Genomic DNA, 19,603 nt, shown 5'->3' on the forward strand with positions numbered 1-19,603 from the left:
TTATTCAATAATTCAATTAGATATTTGTGACAACAATCAAGTACACATAAGTTGATCTTCTGATTATATCATCACCTTTTACTAACATCCAGATTATATCATCACCTTTTACTAACATCCATTTTGAATGAATTTGAAACAATAGTATATATTTTGTTCTTAATTCGAACTGATTTTGCAGGTTTGATCTTTTTTGTTTTCCTCCTTCAATGAGTTGTTATTTATTTGTCTCTAGTTAGACATTTAAAGTATTTTAACACAGTACAGCCAGGTGCTACCACTAACACCAAAGAAAGAGCCAAGTCTTTTGAGTATGATACACACATTTATTGGAAGACCAATACTTGCCTACTGTACTGTTCTCTACTGTTATATCGTATTATGGTCCTACTATTTTAACCATAATTCACCACCATTTGTCATTCATGCACACTCCCTTTCACAAGTTCTTCAGATATTTCAATTTGCATTTTCTAAGAGCTGAAACTGCAATGCCAGCATAGTGTGAATTGGTATTTTTTGTAATGGACAGCATTTTCAATAACTTAATTTCGCTTCAAACTTCAAACACCCACACACACACACACAAAAGTACGACTACTATTATAGTTGAACACTAAAACTTGGAAGGGGTGAGAGAGAGAGAGAGAGAGATCTAATAGCGGATTTACCCCAATGACCAGCCTTGTAATTGATCCTTAAGCAAACAATTCGATTGTAACAATTAAAACTACTTCCACTTGGAACAACTAATGGAGATAAATGTTTTTATAATATCATACATGTACAACTCAACTTGATAAAATATGCAGAGTAACAAAGCCTTCAAAATGTAAAAACCCCAAGAATATAAAAAAAATCAGAATATCTAACAACTGTGTGCCACAAAATTAATATTCCAGCTATCAATCTAGTGTAAGTCACCCTTCACAGTGGGCTGACATTCATATCTAATGAACAACAATGACCCCAAGAACTATCTGACGGTAAAACTGGGGGTACAAGATGACTTATGACCACATGGCGATTAACCATAAATGGCAATTTGGAAGAGCAAATTTTACGTCAAGGTCGTGGAGCTTTTTCTTACTAGTACCATATAGCCAAAATAATTTTGAATTCTACCAAAGTTTTTCCCTGTATCCTGCAGAAAATGGAATTAAAACATCTATATATCATTTACAAGACAGGTAAGATAGAAACAAGGATGAGAAACAAATGGAAGGGGTTTCCCAACCTAGCATGAAATTAACGGAATTCATCATGGTACTCATAGTCATCCTCATCCTCATCATCATTCAATATAGCACTGTAAAATACATAAGGGTTATCAATCATCTCTGCCAAGGTTAGACGCCCATCTTTATCAGCATCTGCCTGCAACAAAAAATCAATACATTATTTTAAAAACTAAGCTGCTCTATTCAGTATCAAGTCACACTTCCACAAATCTAACTTGAACCAAGAAATTAATCTGAAATCTGTTGTTAAGTCAATGTGATAGTCATCATTGGCATGAACTTCTACTTTGTATACTACTAGCACTTTTGGAACATAAACAAAAGAAGAGATTGGAAAAGAAACTTTTTAGAAGAAAAGATAAAAAGGAAATCATCAAAACCATAATGAGACCACAAATTTATCACAACTAAACTGGTGTCCATTTTTTAACAAGAAAAGATGATTTGCACAATCACAATAAGGTTCCTAAATTAGACATAGCAGATCACCCCCCAAATTTTAGGCTGCGACTTTTTGCAATGCACTTTCCCTTCCAGCAAAATAACAATTCAGATACTGACTTTGGCATTACCCAATTCATTCCTACTAGACAAAACACAAATGTCCATAAGCCTGTCGCACCCCACAATGAAGATAAGATGATCTATCTGAAAGTTCAAAAACGTGTACAAAAACACTTTTGAACGTTTAGACCCCCAAAAACCAACTTAACCAACCCAAGCAATATGTCAAACAGCTAGTGTGCGGAAACTTAACATATGCTATAATATGGAATTGATTAAACAACTATCTAAGCCATAACAAAATAAACCACAGCAGATAATGTAAAGGCAGAGATAGAGAGGAAGGAAGATGCAAACACAGAGATAACACCCGGATGTGTTATCGAAGAGGAAACCGAAGACCTCGGCGAAAAACCTCTCCGCCGCCCTCCAAGCGGTAATCAATCCACTAGAAAATACAGTTGGGATACAAGGACAGCAATAGACCCTCCAAGCCTAATCTACCCAATGCACCTAAGCCCTCCAAGCTTCTTGCTCCAACGAGGTTGCGCCGAACCTTTTTCTTTTCTAGCTTTCCGGATTCCGCTACTACACCGTAGCATCAACCAATAAAGATTGGTTCCTTCCTAACTGCTTCCCAGAACTCCAAACGTCTGTCTCACAGAGATGATAATGGTGAGAACCAGGTTTGATATAATGCCTCTCAAGGATTTGACAATGGAGAGGAAGAGAGTGAGGGAATTTGATGAGACTCTAAGGTAGAGATTGTGGGTGAAACAATCTGGTTTTTCTTTAGGGTTTCTCTCTCAAAATTCTCTCTGGAAGCTCTCTTTCAATCGTGGGTTAAAAGGGTATTTATACTGGAGTGAAGAGGAATGCGAAACGTCAGGTTTTTCCAAAACAGGGGTGGCTCGCGGCTTGACCTCGCGGCTTGACTAAGTCGCGAGTTCCAGTCGCGAGTTAACCGTATGGCCAGTTGTCCTGTTTTGTCCTGTAGTGCTCCAGCTAGCATGACTGTTCATCTTCCAGCATGCTTGGCACGTGTGCATCTTCTGGCGGGTTGAAGCCGCGAGTCCACCCGCGAGTCCCAGCCGCGACACTCTGTTTTCTTGCACACTCTTGAGCAATCTTCACTCTATCTCACTCACTACCCTTACAATAATCCCACCTAAATACAGGGTTACTAAATGCTGAATTACAAGCAAATTTGGCACGAAATAAAGCCAATTAGATGGTTGAATAAATTCAACCTTACAATCTCCCCCTTTGGCTATTCCGTGACAAAACCCTAAAACAGACTCTAGACTTAACACGTGAGTTGGGAACAGTTGAACAAAACTCACTCACGCCTAACTCTAGAAGCTGTGAAGCACTTGAATCATATGAACATAAACTCCTGAAACACAACAATACACTATGATCATTGTAAGCAGAAAATTATAAATGCATATGAAACAGGCAGAATGAGATCAAGCAAAGATGGAGTTAATAAACAAACCATGGCTTGATCAACCATGTGAACACCACAAGGTAGTGATCACAGTGCTCATTCACACTTGGAATGAACACAAAGACATACAAGTTAACAAGCACAAGGCAAGACACTTGTATGCTCAACACTCAACCAATGCATAACACACATGGCATATGCATCTAGGAACAATCCTACAAGGGCACAAGAGTGACAGTACATAAACCAAAATGCAGAACATTTAGATTAAAGTACTGATTTCAACATAGCATAAAGGCTGCACTTAAGCATGGTACATACCATAAAGCCTACAAACTATGCATAAAACAATAACCCTAAAAGCTTACATAAGCATATGGGTACAAACCAACAAATACCTGAATAACATCATCAAACATATATTAAAGTTTAAACCAAGAGTATATGAAAAGAGTTAGAAACAGATATACACCAAAACACAGTGTATCAAAACCATAACAACCATAAGTTTAGAAGATAAGACGAAAAACAAAAGTATGTGTGTACTCCCCCTATCACTATGCACACTTCCCTTTGAACTTTTCTCCCCCTTACTGAATGCTCTCCCCCTTTTTGTCACGAATAGCTAAAGACCCTCGTCCAACTTTCGTTGAATCTCATCTAGCTGATTCTCCATAGTCTCGAGACGCATTTGGACATGGTTGTTTGTGGAGTAGAGAAGTGCCACAAGCTCATCAACGCGTTTCTGAATATGCTTAAGTACACTGCCAACTCTGTCAGTATGAGAAGCAGTTTGTGCTTGTGGAATACCAGCCGGTGAAGCTTCAGGAACATCACGAGATGCAGATGTGGTATGTGCAGGTGTCTCCGAGTCAAGGGCAAATGAAGTAACCGGAGAGATGTGAGCACTTCTTGGTGATTTGGAGGAGTGACTTCTGCTCGCTTGAAGAGTGAACAAAGAAATGGGACGTTGACGAGTCAACATTTTACCATCTGCAGGAGGAGTAATGCCTGCACTAAGGATGAGTTTCATGACAAGACTGCAAAATGGAATGATTCCTCGAGCTGTAGATCGACACGCGGTCTTCCTCAAGTTGTAGTAGATGTGAGCACATATATCAATGGGGGCTCCGGTAATGAGATCACACAGAAATATAGCTCTCCCAAGATTGATGAATGTAGTGTTGGACAGTGGATAGAGATTGGTGAACATGATCAACTTTAGTGTGGTCAGCTCAGGTGCAAACTTTGCGGTGCTGATGGAAGTTCCTGCACTTGATACCTCATGATCGTGTCCTAGGATTTGTAAAATTTCTCCAACCTCTGGATTTCGTTCATCATAGGGAGTTAAATTCACATTCTGAGGTCTGGTGATGCCGAGAAGATTTGCGATGGAGTCTGGGGTAACACTAAACTCTGTTCCTCTGACCCAGAAGACGAGGATAGGTCCAAGATCAGATGCATTGGAGAAGCATTCTTTGACCAGCTCATCCACTGGATCATCAAAGTTTCCGAACAAATTTGCCCAGTCTCGTTTCTCAAAGATTCGAGGGATGAAGGTAGTCCCTAAGGTGTTGAACTCTACTACCCGCTCCACTATAGTTGTTGACTTGTCAAACACATTTGAGTAGGCGTGTGAGTTAAGGGGAACTCTGAATCTATCCTCATTGGGATCTTGAGATGCTTGAGATGATAGACGAGTCCTTTTAGCAACTGGTGTTGCTGGTTCGTCAGCAACAATGTCTTTACCCCTGGAAGATCGACGAGACATCTGCAAGAGAACAGACCAACAGAAAAGAACCAAGCAACAAAACCCCACAAAAGATTGTCAACAAGATTTAGTAAAACCAATATTTCAATATATAAACCCAGACTGAAAAAAAATTCAGACCCAACCAAACCTTCCAACAATACACAGAAACACAAACTAATACGTGCAACAAACTTGGTAAAAGTGCACCAAGAAAAAGAAAGACATCACAACTGTCATTGAGACAGGTTAACAGGACCATGATATGCAATAAGACACAGCATTTGAATCATTTTGAGCAGATAACATAAAACACTCCATCAGAGACATGAACATGGGGAAAATATTTCAATCATGAAGAAACCAAACATCCACACTGGAGCACGTGGTTGAGAAACACACATTATGTTATCATATCAACTCAGAAACCAAAACCAAACACCAACATCAATATTCAGGCAAGTGTAATGAGTAAGTCACATAGACATCAAACCCATTTCAGAAAAGATTCTCAGACTCAATAATAAGCAAAAATCAGAACAATGAAAAACACATTGTGACTGCTCAGCATGAAAACAGGAGAGAACAATATCAAACAAGACACTCCATATCCATTACACATAGAGATAAGTATAACGAATACAATACCAGACCAAACAGTAACAGAAATATGCAGGAGAAAGAAAATGAGATTTAGGAGACAAAACCCATACCTTTTCTTGATGATTTGGAGAAGAAACGAAACACCAAAGGGGTTTGAAAAATGGAATCACGAAGAGTTTTGGGAGGAAACAACAGTTTTAAGAGAAGATGAACAGTTACAAAAGTTCGAGGGAAAACTGAAAGAGGTTTAAAACTGCTCCTGTTTCTGCAAAACACGCGATTTTCGCGACTGGATTAAGTCGCCACACAGTCGCCAGCTCAAGCCGCCAAAGCACTCAAGAACCAAATTTTGAAAAAATTTTCTAAGTGTTTTTCGCGACTGGAAGGTCTACCCGCGAGTGAGTCGCGAGCTGAGCCGCGAAAATCTCTGAGTGATCCTCGCGACTGGACCTTCCATTCGCGAACAAGTCGCCAAACATGACCAGCGAAGATGCGACTGAGGCACGCGACTTGACATACCCGCGACTGAGCCGCCAAAACAGGGCAAAACTGTATTTTTGAAATTTTCAGATTTTTCCAACAAAACACTTTCCAAAAAACACCTAAAACACTCAAAAATCTTTTTGTGCTTGAATTAACAAAGATTGAGCATGTGAAAACACATTTTATCAAGTACAATCACACAAATGAATAAGGCATTTATTGAACATAAACTTGTGTGTTGTGTGTGGATATCAACAATGAGATAGTCCTTTGTCTAATGTGAAGCTTCAATGATCAATTCAACCAAGGCATACACAATTAGCACTAGATCATGTGACCAATCTCAATTATAGAAATATGAATATATGACCTCCCACACAACTTGATAACATAACTTGGAGCTTTTCATTTGACTCCACTTTCAATCATAACATTTGATCTTTTTGATCTTTTTGAGACAATCATCTCTCATTGTGAGAGGGATATGTAACATTTCTCTTTGAAGAACAGGCCTTTGGCCTTTTTGAATGAAATTTCACTTTTAAAATAAGGTCGCTTACCCTTTTTCCTAGTCAAATACTAGAATGTGCGACAGGCTTTTGCAGCTCAATATCTCTTTTCATTTGGAGATTTACATTTGGTGAGCTCTTTTTAGCAAAAAAAATAAAAAGTGGGAAGAGATATAGACACAAGTCTATGCATGTTTCAAGATCAACATAACCATTCACTAATCATTCATGACAAGTTTGAAGATCTATTTACAACAATCACATAGATTTCAAGATTTTTCCCATAGTGATATGAGTGCATGAAAACAAGCAATGCTCGAAAATGCACAAAGCCATTAGCACAAAGGTACAAGGCAAAACGAGTTTTAAGACAAAAAACTCAACAAAGTCAATCAAGCTTTTTGATTTTCAAATTTTTATGTAATTTTTTGGATTTTTTTTTTTTACTCAAGAAACAAAAAGATTGATAAAACACAATTAAGAAAAATTCACAAGAAGACAAAACAAACAACCAAGATCAAAAACAACAAGCATACCAAACAAACATAGTCACAAAGCATAGGAAGTATTAATGCATGGACATGTTGTAATGCTTATGCATGAGTACCCCTTTTCACCCACACGTCACTTGCGTTTGGGGTGATTTCCTTAAAGGATTGGGTACGGGAGTTAGGGCTTTCAAACCTTCGTGAGAAGCTTTCCAAGCAGTTGGTGAATGCACCAATCATCTTCATCACGTTCACCATTCCGGGATCTCCATTTTGCTCTCTAGGTTGATCACCTGCCCAAGTTCTCCTATCAATTCTTGGTCCTCCTGACCTTTGAGGAGTTGCACTGTTCTTTGCTCTCAGCTTTTGGCAATTTGGTCGAGTGTGCCCTTGAAGTCCGCAATAATGGCACACATACATTCCTCTAGGACCTCTTTGTGGTCGAGGACGTGACTTGGCACGAGATTCAGACCTGCCCACCGACTGATTACGATGATTCAGCATCCGTTGGTCCACCACATTCTTCTTCTCCTCCACCTCGAGCTTCACACCAGTAGAGTCAGCTACAACTGGATCTTTGGCCTTTACAAACTTCACTTCTTTAGTGACATTTCCAGTTGAGCTACTTCCTCCGGCATATCCCAGTCCGGATTTGTCTGAAAAGCTTTTTTGAGATGATATAACATCATCTAGCTTCTTGGTGGTGACCCTCTCTATTTTAGCATTTGCTTGCATCACCTCGTTCTCAAGAAATCTCACTTTAGTGTAAGCTTCGGACAGCTCACCATTCAGAGTTTCAATCTCGCATTTGGCCTCCCTATACCGGATTAGGAGACTTTTGTAGTCCTCCTCAGCCTTCTTCATCTTTCTCACAGCAGCCTTGGCTACCCTTGTGTATTCACCCGACTTCTCCAAGAGTGAGTTGTAATTTTCTTGAAGAGTTGCTGTGCTTTCTTCTTCTTCAGCTTCAGACTCTTCAACAATTCCTAGTGAGTCATCATCACTATGTTCTCCAAGGTCTTGAACAAGCAAATTCAATTCATCCGAAGACTCAACATGAGCAATAGTCATGAAAGCTGAATAGTTCCCTTCTCCATCACAGCTCTCTTCAGATTCTGAGTCGGACGAGTCTGAATCACTCAAGGTCGTGGCATACACCTTGCCTTTCGATTTCAAATAATTAGGACATTCCTTCTTGAAGTGTCCATGCCCGTTGCATTCAAAACAAGTGACACCTTGTGTGGATTGGGATTCTTTTCCATCTTTCCTTTTGAAATCCCTCTTCTCCCTTCCAGAATTTTGGAATTTTCTCTTATCATCAAATTTTCCATTGTTTTTGAATTTCAAAAACTTCTTGAAATTTTTAACAAGATAGGCTACATCCTTGTCCACCATATCTTCTCCCGATGAGCCTTGATCTTCCACCCTCTCATTAACGGTCTTTAGAGCAAGGGATTTGCTCTTCCGTTGATTTGGCAGCGACATCTCATAAGTCTGTAGTGAACCAACCAGCTCCTGTACCTTGATGTCGTCAAGATCCTTGCTCTCTTCAATGGCTGTCACTTTAGCACGGAAGCTTTCCGGCAATGATCGAAGGATCTTCCTTACAATCTTTGAGTCCTCCATCTTCTCCCCCAAGTTAAACTTACTGACAACCACTTCATTTAACTTCCCATAGAAAGAGTCGAAAGACTCATCCTCACTCATCTTGAGCTCCTCAAACCGAGTGGTCAGCATTTGTAACTTGGTATCTTTTACTTTCTTCGTGCCTTCATAAGTTGTTTCCAGAATCTCCCATGCATCTTTGGCAATGGTAATGTGAGAAATCCTGTGAAATTCATCTGGAGACACACCACAGAAAATAGCATTTAGTGCTTTACTGTTAGCATTAGATGCAGCAAGTGCTGCCTTATCCCATGTGGATTTGGCTGCCTTAGGTTTGGTCCAACCAATCTCAACAGCATCCCACACGGATTCATCAATAGAGCATAAAAAAGCTCTCATACGAACCTTCCAAAATGCATAATTACTTCCATCAAAATATGGAGGTGCATTAAGGGATTGAGACCTATCCATCTAAAAAAGAAAGGGAGTCAAGGATCACACAATGGTAATGAAACCAAACAGCTGTGTACCTGCTCTGATACCAATTGAAAGTTCAAAAACGTGTACAAAAACACTTTTGAACGTTTAGACCCCCAAAAACCAACTTAACCAACCCAAGCAATATGTCAAACAGCTAGTGTGCGGAAACTTAACATATGCTATAATATGGAATTGATTAAACAACTATCTAAGCCATAACAAAATAAACCACAGCAGATAATGTAAAGGCAGAGATAGAGAGGAAGGAAGATGCAAACACAGAGATAACACCCGGATGTGTTATCGAAGAGGAAACCGAAGACCTCGGCGAAAAACCTCTCCGCCGCCCTCCAAGCGGTAATCAATCCACTAGAAAATACAGTTGGGATACAAGGACAGCAATAGACCCTCCAAGCCTAATCTACCCAATGCACCTAAGCCCTCCAAGCTTCTTGCTCCAACGAGGTTGCGCCGAACCTTTTTCTTTTCTAGCTTTCCGGATTCCGCTACTACACCGTAGCATCAACCAATAAAGATTGGTTCCTTCCTAACTGCTTCCCAGAACTCCAAACGTCTGTCTCACAGAGATGATAATGGTGAGAACCAGGTTTGGTATAATGCCTCTCAAGGATTTGACAATGGAGAGGAAGAGAGTGAGGGAATTTGATGAGACTCTAAGGTAGAGATTGTGGGTGAAACAATCTGGTTTTTCTTTAGGGTTTCTCTCTCAAAATTCTCTCTGGAAGCTCTCTTTCAATCGTGGGTTAAAAGGGTATTTATACTGGAGTGAAGAGGAATGCGAAACGTCAGGTTTTTCCAAAACAAGGGTGGCTCGCGGCTTGACCTCGCGGCTTGACTAAGTCGCGAGTTCCAGTCGCGAGTTAACCGTATGGCCAGTTGTCCTGTTTTGTCCTGTAGTGCTCCAGCTAGCATGACTGTTCATCTTCCAGCATGCTTGGCACGTGTGCATCTTCTGGCGGGTTGAAGCCGCGAGTCCACCCACGAGTCCCAGCCGCGACACTCTGTTTTCTTGCACACTCTTGAGCAATCTTCACTCTATCTCACTCACTACCCTTACAATAATCCCACCTAAATACAGGGTTACTAAATGCTGAATTACAAGCAAATTTGGCACGGAATAAAGCCAATTAGATGGTTGAATAAATTCAACCTTACACTATCGACTCCCATTGGATTTGCATATACAACACCAATCAACAATAATTATACCCTTCTTTCTCAAATTATTTATTGTTAAGACTTTCACCCTGCACTGTAGTCCAAACAAAGAAAGCAACACGAGATGGAGCTTTAACGGGCGAAATAGATCTCCAAGGAAAAGATTTATTACCCCCCTCTCCCTCAGCACATTATAGTATTTGTTTACTCTAAATCCCAAGTGTTTAGAATTAGACCAGATCATCTTATCCTGTTGACCTTGTTACACCTTAGCTGTATACAGTTTCTCCAAAAAAGCATGCATTGACTCCAACTCCTATTATGAACAGCTTCAATAAATGAAGGGTTTCATAGAATAACACCATGTGTAATCTCCATATAGTCTGCCACTGTTGCCTCTATTTTTGCAATTTGAAATAGTTTCAGGCCAACATCACAGATCATGCCAAAAGTGATCCCCTGAAACTATTTCCCACCTAGAAACAGATGAAATACTCAAATTTAACCCGACAGATTTCCTAGTGAACTCAGAGCATAAAAAATGTCAAAGAAGAGACAATTATCTGATCAGCAAAATAGATAAGTATGTCCTTGATGGCCTATCACTTTTCTCATCCCAAACATTTATACTAGAAACAATCATGACTTAAAAAAAAAAAAAAAAAAAAAAAAAAGAAACAACAACAACAACAACAAAAAATTGTTCTTTTAGGACCGCCACTTATAACACATAGGGCCTATCACTTCTCTCATCCCAAATAATTATACTAGAAACAATCATGACTTAAAAAAAAAAATTGTTCTTTTAGGACCTCCACTTAAAACACATAGGGCAGTGTTTCCTGTCTACTAGATCCATTGAGATGCCTAAAACTAGAGGCCTCCAACAAAAAGTGCCACCATGAAAGGAAAACTGACCATTGTATACTCTTCCGAGCTTCCTTAAGAAGCAGTCAAGTCCTATAAAAGTCACCAACCGTGGAGATAGCACAGAAAATTAACAATAAAGCTGTTAACTTTGCTAATCCATATAACGAACCATGAGTTTGTACAGCTGTATGCTTCTGCATGGATAAACAAATTTGAAACAAGATACACACATCTGATATAGTAATTTTACAATCCCAACAAAACAAAAAACACTAAACAAAACTCTCAGCTGGAAGAGGGGGAAAAGAACTGGAATACAAAAAACTCATAGCCTTATAAAGAAAAACACAAAAATACACATACAGACATACATAGATATGGAGCCTTCAAAGGTGCTTACTTGCACACACACACAGAAAATAGACATACAGGACAGGGCCTTTGAAGAATTTTATATCTGAATTAATTTTTAAAATTTGCACCTGTAGCTTCAGTCACCAAGTCTATCTAGGGGCAGCAAAGTTCAATATAATAAAAATTAAATCTACATGGCTACTATCACTCCTGTCTCCTCTTATCAACATCATCCATGACAACAACTTATTAGTATATGCTGCCTTCAGCCAACAGGCTGGCTATCTCCTGAGCATCTTTGGTAATACTTCTACATAAAGATTTCCATCTCCAGTTAGATGCACAACTTGAAACACAACAGCAGTTGTGAACTTCCATGAAACCTCAGATGAAATAAGAATAACAAATATGTTTGAATGACAAGTTCTTTCGCTCATTGGAAAACAGGGAGTCGAGGATCTTAATGGTACATTTCAAATAATAGCTTTCTCTTAAACTAGGACAAATAACATTCATTACACGATACAAGAGAACCGAAGCAAAGTTGACTGAAGATGCAGAACAAGGCTCCTGATTATTTAAGATTCATTAAATTATCATTTAATAAGGCCCCCACCATAAATAATATTTTGACTCATATTAGTAAACATGCAAAACAGTATGCTTCACACTAAATACAATCTTCCAAGCAAGTGGCTGCAATTTATATTTACTGCGTAGATGACTCAATCTGCATATCGAAATGACTCAGCAAGTACAAATAGATACATTTCTCATCAATCAAATAAGAAACTGGTTTCAGTTGAATACCTGTGATATGATGTAATCTGCTTGTTGTTCACATAGTAACTCTCTGATGGGTGAAGTTTTCCAATTACAGGTACTAGTTCTACATCTGACAAGTATCTGTGAAAGAAAATTCCAATACAAGTAAATAATAGAATATATCATTCAAAGAACATTATTTATATGAGAAATATATCTTTGATCAATACCCATCACCATCTTTGTCAAGCTGAGCAAACAATTTTTTTGCTGGGGCCTCCATTGAATCATCAAATTGATGTGAAGAATGGTGACCTTCTTCATCATAGTTCCTCACCATGTCAAAAAGCCCATGAAAAAATTCTTTAAAGTTAACCTTCCCGTCTTTGTCAGTGTCTCTTTCCCTAAGGAGGCAAAAGTGCAAAGTGACCAATTAGACAAGGAAAAGCAATGACATTACAACAAAATCAAAGCCCCATTAGAGAAGACATTGAAGAAACAAAGGGTGAAACATTGTAGTAAGATAATAAAATTAAAAGAGTCATTAATCAAACCAAGGCAAAAGAATCGACTGTGTAATTGTGTATGAAGCAGTTAACTCATCAAATGTAGTTATAAGACTTTGAATAGAATTGGGTACCACTAGATTCATGCACATGTACCCAGAACTTAAAGGAAAGGTCCCTGACAACCAAAGAATTCCCATCTTTTTTTTTTTTTTTTTAATAAGTATCAAAGAATTCCCATCTTATATACCTATATGGTTAAAATCAGAATTCATAGGTAATTAGCTTCATATGAAACAAAATGAGTTCAGAGCCAAGAAAATAAAAATTTTCAACCAAGTTAGTCAGAATTTTTAGATTTTATAACTCATGAATATTTATTAAAAAGAGAAACGCAAGTTAGTTAAAGTGTTTACGTGAAAGTTTAATGTGAGTGAGAATCAAGTGTCAAGTCCCTTATAAACGCAAGTTACTTCCAAAATTGTTTCACTTTGCCTCCTCAGTGAGTCACTATTAACTAAAAGTAATGGAAACTCAAGTGAACTAGCCTTGAAAATTATCAGGACACTAAAAAATCTGAAACATAAACACCAAAAGGCGAAAGTATTTTAGTGCCAGAAAGCCACTCACAAGAAAATGGTTTCTTTATTAAAATGTGTCTCTTTATTAAGGTTTTTTAAAGTTGCTTCGATACATATTTTGGTCGTAGAATACAATCAAATATTCATATGAAGCAAACTTGAAGTCTAAATAGGTTGTAAACACAGATTACATGAATTTCTTTTATTTTTAGTTTAATGAGACATACTAATGGTCAAAATTGCAAAAATTTAATGGCATAAGGTAGGAATTGGTGCAATTGAAAATTTAAGGTTTAAATAGCAAGGTCAAACTTTGGGGGTTTTCATGTAATTATTTCACAAAAATTTCTCAAAACTTACAAGAGGGCACGATCCTCGCAGAAACTGTTTCCACTTTGAAAGTTCAAAAACGTGTACAAAAACACTTTTGAACGTTTAGACCCCCAAAAAACCAATTTAATCAACACACGCAATATGTTAAACAACTAGTGTGCGGAAACTTAACATATGCTATAACATGGAATTGATTAAACAACTATCTAAGCCACAACAAAATAAACCACAGCAGATAATGTAAAGGCAGAGATAGAGAGGAAGGAAGATGCAAACACAGCGATAACACCAGATATGTTATCGAAGAGGAAACCGAAGACCTCGGCGAAAAACCTCTCCGCCGCCCTCCAAGCGGTAATCAATCCACTAGAAAATACAGTTGGGATACAAGGACAGCAATAGACCCTCCAAGCCTAATCTACCCAATGCACCTAAGCCCTCCAAGCTTCTTGCTCCAACGAGGTTGCGCCGAACCTTTTTCTTTTCTAGCTTTCCGGATTCCGCTACTACACCGTAGCATCCACCAATAAAGATTGGCTCCTTCCTAACTGCTTCCCAGAACTCCAAACGACTGTCTCACAGGGATGATAATGGTGAGAACCAGGTTTGGTATAATGGCCTCTCAAGGATTTGACAATGGAGAGGAAGAGAGTGAGGGAATTTGATGAGACTCTAAGGTAGAGATTGTGGGTGAAACAATCTGGTTTTTCTTTAGGGTTTCTCTCTCAAAATTCTCTCTGGAAGCTCTCTTTCAATCGTGGGTTAAAAGGGTATTTATACTGAAGAGGAGTGGAATGCGAAACGTCAGGTTTTTCCAAAACAGGGGTGGCTCGCGGCTTGACCTCGCGGCTTGACTAAGTCGCGAGTTCTAGTCGCGAGTTAACCGTATGGCCAGTTGTCCTGTTTTGTCCTGTAGTGCTCCAGCTAGCATGATTGTTCATCTTCCAGCATGCTTGGCACGTGTGCATCTTCTGGCGGGTTGAAGCCGCGAGTCCAGTTGCGAGTCCCAGCCGCGACACTCTGTTTTCTTGCACACTCTTGAGCAATCTTCACACTATCTCACTCACTACCCTTACAACAATCCCACCTAAATACAGGGTTACTAAATGCTGAATTACAAGCAAATTTGGCACGGAATAAAGCCAATTAGATGGTTGAATAAATTCAACCTTACACACTTCAATGAACTTGGACCCAGCCAAGAGTTGCATCACTAGCCCAGAAGTCACAATAGGTGTATTTCCAAGCTCCATCATAGTCCCACGGATTGATGCAAGAATAACACGCATCACAATAGGTGTATTTCTGCTACCCCAAGAACCCGCATGATACACTTCATTATATATTGATTCTCCTCGGACTCTGGAAATTTGAAGGCATTAAATAGGTTGGTCATCAGCTCAACAAAAAAATGGAGCAACGTCATGTGCAGTATACCTAGATCTTCCCCCCTCATCCTTGACCAGCAACAGTTTCTCAATACAACTTGCAGCATAAGAATGAACTAAATTTGATTCCGTAACAAGGAACCAAACCAAATCTTGGAAAATCTGAACTATAATATCCTTTGATATTTGATTCCTGAACATTGTAAAGAATTTCAGTGCGCCTGCCTTAAGCATCGGAAACCCATTCACATCCTGACCCTTCAACTTCGGCACAATAACTGAAGCAAAAAAACTCTGAACATCAACAAGATCTGTCGAGACCAAACTACCCCCAACCTTCTTAGTAGCAAGGGAGACAACTAAGTATATGGCACAGTCCTCATCCTTCCAATTTGTAACTGGGTTTGCAGCAAACGAAGTTAACAAATGCTGAATCTGTGCAGAAACTATCTCGATGACATGTTGCTTATAGTTGGTCGCAATCCCTTTAAGAAGCTCACACACAATTCTCGTCCTAGTATGAAGATCACTACCCTCAATATCCCTCCGAATGAACTCAACATAATTCATTTCAAAGAGTTTCTCGTCCTCCTCCCTCAACCTCACATTTGGTGCACACTTGTGCTCACTGTGGTCAAAAACTTAAATCACATTCATATAATGTTGTTTATGCAACTGTTTATATTTTAACTTATACTTTTTCAAATTAGAAGGCCCACATTTTATTTTGTTATAATGAATAACAAGGTCCTTTCGCTTATCAAAGAGGCAGAAGCACATTATCAGGAGCTTGAGAAAAACCGTCTAGTACGTTTGATGCCTGTCCGATGAAATTTAACCACTATATATTTAAAATCATCATTAAAATCATTTACCACTATATCTTTGAAAAGGGCATCAAACGTACCAAAATTCTTCCTCAAGCTCCTGGTAATGTGCCTCTACCTCTTTCATAAGAGAAAAGACATTGTTATTCATTATAACTTAGTGGGCCTTGGAATTTGAAAAAGAATAATTTAAAATATTAAAAGCAGTGGCAGAAACAATATTATATAAAAATAGAACTTCATAGTGGGCTTCTTCAGCATACCAAGTATATTGCAAATCTTACACAATTGATCTATTTCACTGCCCATTCTATCATACTGTTATAAGGTGTCAGTTCATAAGTGATTCTTTTGGTAACCCAAGCGCAGATTCAACACCCCCAAGCAAGCCCACCTTCACCCTCTCTACTGTTGCATTTGGGATGTTTTCCTGATAATACAAAATTTTCAATAAAGTGACCCAAAATAAATCCGCATATACCTAAAAATATGGACAGTTGCATACATGATTCAACAAGATACACAAGCATAGAAAAAATTTTACACAATTTCTTGCTTCTAAAATTTTAGAAATATAGTAAACACCATTTAGGCATTTACTGTTTTATTATGCATGGCAGAATTTATAAGACTTGCAAGTGATGTGAAGCAACATATTATAAAATCAATAGTATAAAGCCATTTTATACATATTATGGGAATTTAACTGACAACATTTTAAATGGGTTTATATGTATAAATTGGGTCTCCATAAGCATCAATCTCTACAATTTACTTTAAAAGGGGATAATTACAATCACCACTCACAGAGGTACCCCGTGGAGTCTCAAATTTTATTTTCAAAGTGTGAATTTCTGATTTTTCTAGATTTCACTTTGGAATTCTAGTTTGCTCAATTCAGATTTCAGCAACAAAACAAGATTATAACAAAGAAAAGATAATAGGATTAAATTTGTAATAAGCAGACATCAATTTCTAAGCTCAAAGAGCTCAAAAAAATTCAGATATCAAATATCATAAAGTAGATGAGCAATGGCTGCCTATAATGACTCAAAGAACTGTTAGTAACCGTAGAATCCTAATTCCCAAGTCTTTATATTTTATCTAACAATTAAATCATAATCATAATCACATGACCCAAGGGACAGACAGATGTATATTATCAAAAATCCAATCACAAACTTCAATGAGATACATAATCCCAAGGAACTTCCCTAAAATCCAACCAACAAGTATATTACAACATAGGGTCCAATTTATTTTCTAGATGAGTTCGGAGTTGGTGCTAATGGTCCATGAAGACTATATCTCTCCTAAAGTAGCGACAAAATTTCCATTATACATAGGCATATAAAAAACTTGATTCTCATTAAATCATATATAAAATATAATACACAATATCACAAGAACGCAGTGTAAAAATCACTAGAGGGGGAAAAACCCCACAATCCCATAAAATTTGTAGAAGATGGTAATGGTGCAGGAGGAATTACCTCTACTAACGTAGCATCAATATTTTCAGCCTCTTTAGGCATTGCATACAGCTTGATTCTCATTAAATCATATATATACAATAGATAGTGTGAATCTTCTCTGGCATATCTGTGATCATAAGAAGGCAATTAGATGATGATATAAGTCAAAAAAAAAAAAAAACCTTTGCTTGCCTAAAAATATATGATAAAGAAAAGAATTCTAAACTTAGGAAACCACAACCTCTCCCCAACCCCTTTCTTATTGAACAAACACACTCATCACCAAATTCTACAAACACAAACTAAACTTTATCACAAAATGGATGTTCAAATTTTATTAAACCCATCAGCTAAACCACCCAGTTCATAATCCTAGATCCAAATTATGGCACAACATACCCAATTACCTATAATCCAACTTACCCAAATTATGGCACAACATACCCAAGTCATCCAATATATTACATATAGCCTAAAATAAACAAATTGAAAACCCAATAGCAAAATTCACATACACATTCAGATGGGGTGTTGATCCTAATGCATTTTACGCTTATGCTGTCTCATATAGTGTTTGGTATGTGGGGGATGGGGTACTGCATCTCCTTGGTGAGGCTCCTCGCGTTGCTGCAAAGATGGAGTTACAACCAAACAATGGATTACATGAATTCCAATACCAACCATAACAGTAGTTACTCAATATTCATTACATTAAATGACTTGTCATACCGTGGGGCCAGCCTTGTGTACTGCTTTGTGACCACCTGTCCCACAAGGAGGTGCTTTTGTTGTGCATCTAGGTCGACCTTGTGGGGGTGACTGTAACCCAACAACCTGCTCATTCTCAACATGTATAGCTGGCTATTTTGCTTGACTCCCAACAACTGAAGATCCTACAACTGTGGGGGAGGATGGTGTAGCAAATGAAATGTGAGTGAGGCCTGTAGTCATTGGATCTATATGTAGTCTAGGAGTGGGCATGAATGACATGGAATGACTATGGGGTGGTACATGGTCTATATGAGGGGTTTGACTGAAATCAGGACTGAGATCAAAGGATGGCAGAGTAAATGAAAGATGCATGAGCAGTGGGTAGAGAGATCTCTAGGTCAAAAACTGCATGAGCAGTACGTGGAGGGATCTCTGGGGAAGGAGTTGCATGTGGAGGGAGGGAACTCTGGGGCAGGAGATGCACGTGGGGGTGGAGGGGGATCCAACCTATTGACAAGCTGATGGGATGTAGCACGCTGACCATGGCTATGGTTGGCATGAGTTGAGCTCATGCTTGGTCGTCTAATATCTTTTGGCACTTCTAGATTTGCCCCATCGATCTCTTCTAATGGAAGTTGGGCAGTTATACGGTGAAGGCGTTCCACTGTCTTAAGTACAGCTGAAATATGCTTGTACTCAGGACTACCTACTGTATAACGTCTCAACAGCTGCTTGTGACTGGCAACCTGAAAGTAAATAAATACAATTAGTACATCATTCTCAAGTTCCTGATACGCAACAAAAATTGAAAAGAAAGGTCGAAGCAATTACCATAATAAGAAGTGAAGCCGAAGTGTGGTTGACGAACCTCCAAGTCACCCTATCGTACCAATCGAAGTATGGATGAGCAGGCGACATATCACCCTCTAGTCGTGCTCCATGACATAGAGATCGTTCTCGACTATTCCATACTTGGATATGGCCATAATGTTGGTCCCTCCAATTCACCTCCATCTTCCCCCTCAGGTCTATGGCATGAAGGGCTTTGTCAGTATCAACATTTGGGGGGATTTCTTGTACCATCCTAAACTGACGAACAACACGGTCCGGTATATGTTTCTCTACTAGCCAAAAACATACAAGCGCTACCCTCGCCGTCCATACATCCCTTCCGGCGACACAGAACGCAGGCAGGCGGGCTAATTCAGCTTCATATGGTTGCTACACCACCTAAAATAACCAAATAAAAGGGTAGCACATTATGCAATGTTCCATATCTATGACTTCTTTTACATTTATAAATACAATAGTCATAAACAATAGAAGAAACACAATTTTGGTACCTGCTTTGGATGCATACAATCTAAAAGCTGACGGTATCGGATCAGACAGATTTTGACGGGGCTATTCAAGGTGCTCACGACCTACACGATCCTACAATTACGAAAGAGGGAGTCAATACTTGGAATTCAGAATTTGAAGTAATCAACAACAATAAATG

The 19,603-nt window shown here is 38.7% G+C and overlaps 1 pseudogene; it reads right to left on the reverse strand.

The window, feature by feature from the left end:
• Nucleotides 1-698: 698 nt before the first annotated feature.
• On the reverse strand, nucleotides 699-19,185 carry LOC126721442 (uncharacterized; annotated as a pseudogene).
• Nucleotides 19,186-19,603: the final 418 nt, after the last annotated feature.

The sequence above is a fragment of the Quercus robur genome, chromosome 4 (assembly GCF_932294415.1).
Source record: "Quercus robur chromosome 4, dhQueRobu3.1, whole genome shotgun sequence".
Taxonomy (NCBI): domain Eukaryota; kingdom Viridiplantae; phylum Streptophyta; class Magnoliopsida; order Fagales; family Fagaceae; genus Quercus; species Quercus robur.